The sequence below is a fragment of the Elaeis guineensis genome, chromosome 1 (assembly GCF_000442705.2).
Source record: "Elaeis guineensis isolate ETL-2024a chromosome 1, EG11, whole genome shotgun sequence".
In the NCBI taxonomy this organism is placed as follows: domain Eukaryota; kingdom Viridiplantae; phylum Streptophyta; class Magnoliopsida; order Arecales; family Arecaceae; genus Elaeis; species Elaeis guineensis.
In genome coordinates this window covers 75,466,512-75,472,511 of record NC_025993.2, presented here as the reverse complement: position 1 = coordinate 75,472,511, position 6,000 = coordinate 75,466,512, and positions in this window count along the sequence as shown.

The following is a 6,000-nucleotide window of genomic DNA, read 5'->3' as shown; positions in this document are numbered from 1 at the left end:
ATAAAAGAAGACAATCTTCTCTCTTACCTTTCTCTCTACAAGACATCAACCTTTGATCTCTTGATTGAAGAATTTTCTCCAAGGATTTTGGCACCTCAAACCACCCATGTAATCCTTCTTTCTCTCTCATATTTTTATCACATAAAAACACAAAAATAAAGAGAAAAAAAATAAGAAAGAAAACCAATAAGAGAAGACAATCTTCTCTCTTACCTTTCTTCTCTACAAGACATCAACTTTTGATCTCTTGTTAGAGGACTCTCCTCCATGGATTTTGGTGCCTCAAACCTCTCAGGTCTTCCTCATTCTCCTCTAGTATTTATCTCAATTTTCCATGAATTTTTGACTCTTATACCATGGCATATGGGGCGGCCTCCTTTTATATGGTAGACTAGGTCATAAGACCTAGTCTAACAAGGAGTCCTTGGGGCATCCAACTCTTGGATGCCCCCTATCTCATTTATTTCATGGATAGCATGAAAATAACCACAAAAGGGGCAACAAAAAGGAGGATAAACATGAAAAAAGTTAGCACAAGAGAGGGAGGGAAGAGTCCTTGTGAAGAGGGACTCTTTCAAAAAGAGAAATAGGCTAAACCACTTTCCACAATGAACCAAATTAATTTTTATATTGAACCAGATCAAATCTGATTCAAATTTCTAAAATAAATGGTGTGAGATTACTTCTCTTAGATATAGAAATCATAAAAAAATTATCTAAAATTAATTAGTGGGCGTGGGCTTTGATTTTCTTAGGTGGCGCAAGAGAAGATGGAATCCTAGTCTAACTAGGATTCTTATTTAGATTAGGTCAAATACTTTGAACCCAATTTAAATTAGTTATAACCTAATTAATGGTGATCCTAGTCCAACTAAGAGTTCAATTAAATCAGATTAAATCATATTTAATTTAAATCCTAACTTAATTAGGAATTAGGTGCATACAAGTCCTAGTCAAATAGGGATTTATTCTCCTTTGCAACTGGTTTATCCAATAAACCAATTAGACTTAATCCAATTAAATTCAAACTAATTTTAATTAAATAATATTCAATTAGACTTGATCTCAGCCTAATTGCTCAATTAGATTGGGTCAATTAGCAATCCAATTGCTAATGATCCTCCTGCAACACTTGCATTAGGTCAAACATCAATTACATTAATTGTTTAACCTTAGAATGATTCTTAATCATCAATTAACCATCTGATTAGGTTACAACCTCTTATATATGTGACCCTATAGGTTTGAACCTAAGCTGATAGCACAGGAATCAATTTTTGTACCAGTCGAAGTAACCATCTAGCAATGGTTCCTGACGTCCAGATAGGTTGAATGTATGCAAAGCAACATTCTAAGAACCCTGACCCATGGTTACTGTATAATTCATCCTTTTGATCAATAATGCTCAAGACGACTTCGAGTATGCTGTCAATCACTCACAAGTCATCTCTATTGTGTCTCAAAAATTTTGCAAATCTCATAACTCCTCACGAGGATTATCCAGGCTTAGATTTTGCTAAATTGAAACACAGCGAGACATTCTCTTCCTGAAGTTAATCAGAAGTGATCAATCTCATCTTGACTCACACATCAACATCATAAGTACTTGATTGTACCCAGAAATCTTTCGAACCTATATTAAAAATACAGGCAGTTCGGCACCAAAGCACAGTGAGTTGCTTGCAAGACACCGTGGTGATCTCAGGTAAGAGGGACACTTATACCCATTGGTCTTAGCTAACTACTCTTGATAGTAGAGTATTATATTGGTCACATTCAATGCAGATGTACTCCTACATCTCACCTAGATGCCATACTAATATCTCCACACCACTTGATTACGAGGACAACCAATGCATATGGCATACAGCGATCTACACTTGATAAGTTATTGTCCTTGTTAATAACTTATCATTTGATCGTGAATAGTTTAAGAACCATCCGATAAATCCTTCTTTATCGATTGATTGTGGTTCTAAGGACTTCATCATAATTTAGGAGTTCATTTAAGGAAGACAGAACTTTTATGATGAACTTGCCAAATAACTATTATTATTAGATAATTCATATACTAATTTCAATCATCTACCACTTAGATGATAGGCTTTAGGACATATTTTCTAATATTTACTGCGACAACAATAGAGCCTTAGACTTGCTAAGGAGCCAAGATCTCATCAGAAATCAAAGCACATCGAGCGACGGTATCATATCATACATGACTATCTTAAAAAGAAACATGTCGAGGTGCGAAGAATAGGCTCCATGGACAACGTGGCAGATCTGCTAACAAAGTAATTGAGCCAACCGAAAATAAAAATCCACCTTGAGAAGATGGGACTTAGATTAGTGGCCAAATTGGCTTTAGTCCAAGTGGGAGATTGTTAGAAAGCAATATGGCTGACACATTGTAATATATCTAGGATACAATTTTATACTTAATATATTAATTTGATCAATAAAAAGATAAATTTATTTTTCATTCAAGTATGATGTATCCTTGAATCATCCATGAAATTAACTTTCGATATATATTTATAAAGTATTGAGAATTAGAGACATGTATTTAATTCCTAAATACTTTCAGTCATAGGATCATCATGAGGATAGTGATCAATCCGCATAGATCGGTGCACAGATCACTTCCTTCAGGATAGATGAGTCTCTGATCTATAGTGTAGAGATACTGGATGATAAGTATAGATAGTTGTTAGAGAACAATTAGTATTGAGCGTGACCATACGAGAGATCACTTGGATTTCTATTCAAACGTCAGTGATTGTCTCGATGCTGTAGTTGTATGAATGATTCTTTGATCTGAGATTATACTACTACTCACAGTGAGGCTGCTAGAGTTTGACTGACACATAAATATGAGTCTCAATGATCTTTGTAGTGGATGTTGGCGACAGTTGGTCCACTGTAGGAGGATGCATATTAAGATGAGATCTATTGATCTTGATAGAGAGGAGTAGTCCTATAGGATTTCAGAGGCTAAGTCTGAGAATTTATGGTCACAGTAGTGTGATTGATGGAAAGAAATTTTTATAAAAATCACAATGGGACTTGAGTTGATCGAATCTATCATATGACTGATGTTGAGGTTTGACGTTTATCTATGACCTGTCATCTAGTCAGGACTCATGATGGAGAGACTGAATCACATACTAACTACACCTTGAGATTCATTTTTGATTCTACTGGGTCACCACTACATGCTGTTAGGTGCTACTGGTGGATTGTGAGAGCTCACTAGGGTTGTTCTGGATCGACAATCCTTGATGAGTTAGAGTGGAATTGTTCCGACCCATTAAAAAGAGTTTCAATGATACTTTAATAGAGATCATTGTATATCTCACTACTAGATAGAATTGAATCTATGGGATCAAATAACAAAGGGATTAGGTTTAAGATTAGCAATTGGACTTATGAAGTGTTAATTGGATTTAGAGAAACCCGATTGGGTTCAAGGTAACCTTGCTAGCACATGGTTTGATCCAATTTTCTCTTTATGTTTGGAATTTTTATTTGATAAGATAATTCAAACTTAATTACTTACTAATAATTTAAATGAATTAGATTCATTAGACTTCAATTATTAGGTATCTAATATTTTGGATCATATGAATTAAGGGTGCAAGTCCTTAATTAATATTCCTTGATAGTTATTTTGGGGTGCCACTTGATTTGATCAAGTTGGGCATGTCCCATAATTAGAGGGCTTATGGATCCCATATGGGGCATCCCTTGGATGTACTTTGGGGTGTGTTTATGTGGGTGCAAGGGTTCCATGAGTTGGCACCTAAAAGGATTCTTAAAGAAAGTTGAATAACTTAAGTTATTAAAAAACCTAATGCAAGTAGTGAAGAAAATTTGAGGTAGTGTAGTACATGCAATTAAAAAATTTTATACAGTAGAAATAATAGATTAAATAATTTAATTCTAATCATATGTATAAGATCTAATCTTAGACTATCACATCAAGATCTTTGATATAAAAAATATATGCTTTAGATCTGAAAATAAAAATCACATCAATCTCATCGATGCTGAAATTCTAGATCTAACTATTAGGTCTACCAAAGGAATCAAAATAAGTTAGATATCGTTACCAAACAAATTTTGATCTTGATCTTCTCTAATCTAATGATTAAAGAGGGTGTTTCTCAGATCACTTGAAGCCACATAAAATCATCTGGCCTCTATAGAAAAATCCATGCGAAGACTGGCGCAGATCAGGGGCTCGGAGATGCTAGTCTGCAAATAACTTCAACAGCTGACCTCTTCCTTCTTCTACAAGCACCTTGGATACTCCAAAGTGATAGAAAATCTGGAGGAAGAAGAGAGGAGGAGGAGAAAAGGCTCTAAAAATAAAAAATCTATAAGAAAACTGATCATGGGATGTCTAAGAGAGGGGTCCCCTTTTTATAGACTAGGAATTAAGACTTTCTAAGAAAGGATGCCATGAATCAACACCAAAACCTCTTTTTGACATTCCCAAAAATTCTAAAAAAATTATTAAGACATGGAGAAGAAATTTAAAGTCTCACATGACAAAGAATTCCTTAAGAAAAATAAGAAAAAAAATAATATGACCTCAACAATATACCATATAAAAAAAATCTCTTTCCTAATCTGCATCTTATCTCTAATTCGGATCGCATTCGAATTAGGCAAGAGATAATATTATGACTCATCAGCTATAGCTGACCACCTTTATTGGATCCTCTCTCATGATGCTAAAAATAACAATTGAAATCCAATTAGATCTGAAGAAATTGGCATGGATCCAAATGTGGCGCAAAAGATAAGGCTAGAGTCCTAGTTTGACTAGGACTCTTCATTTCTAATTCAATTCTAATCCAAATCCAATTTGGATTGAAATCACTGATAGAAATAAATTTAATTCAATTATAAATCTAAATATCTCATCAAATTTCTAACCCAATTAGAAATTAGCCACATCCAAACCCTGATCGAATCAGGATCAAATTTTTTTTGTAATCGGGTTTGATCATGTTAATCCCAATTTGAGTCGAACTAAATCTAATTCAATTAGACTTATTCCAAAGCTCTTTACTCAATCAAATTGAGTCAATTTAGTAAACTAATTACTAATTAATTCTTCATAAATAGTAGAGTTTCAGTCGCAATAGGACTCTCCCACAGAGTCCTAGTCCAAGTAGGATTCTTCACCAGAGTCACAATCCAATTGGACTCTTCAGCCATCAGATCTGACCAAATCTTCTAATGCGTGTGACCCCATAGATTCGAACCTAAGCCGGTAGCATAGAAATAACTTTCTATACCAATCAATGTAACCATCGAGCAATGATGACCCGACGATCGGATGGGTCGAAGTGTTGCAAAGCAACCTTTTAGAACCTACTAGCATATGGTTATCGTATAATTCATCTCTTTGACCCAAATGCTCAAGATGACTTAGGGTTTAACTGTCAACCCTAATTAAGTCGACCATATTATATTTCAACCTTTCAAATCCATCTCATGGATTACCCTGGCCAAGATTTTGCTAAATTGAAAAATATTGATGCATATCTCCTACCAATTCAGAGGTGTCAATTCTATCTTGACTTACACACCAACTTAATAAGTACTTGACTGTACCTAGTATCCTTCCATCACTAAGTTAGAAACTCAGATAGTCTGATACTAAAGTACAGTGAGTTGCTTACAAGTCACTGTGGTAGTCTCAGATCGGAGGGATATTTGTATTCATACCCTTTACAAGCTACTATTGACAGCAGAGTGCTCGGCATATGATCACATTCGATGCGAATGTACTCCTATATTCCATCTGCATGCCATAACAGTGTCTCCATACTTCTTGGTTAAGAAGACAACCAACTTATATGCCACACAACGACCTACACTTGATATCACTATCATCTTAGTAATAGCATATCATTTGGTCGTGAATAATTTTAAGGACTTAACGATAAATCCTCTTTTATCGATTAATATATATAGTTCTAAAGA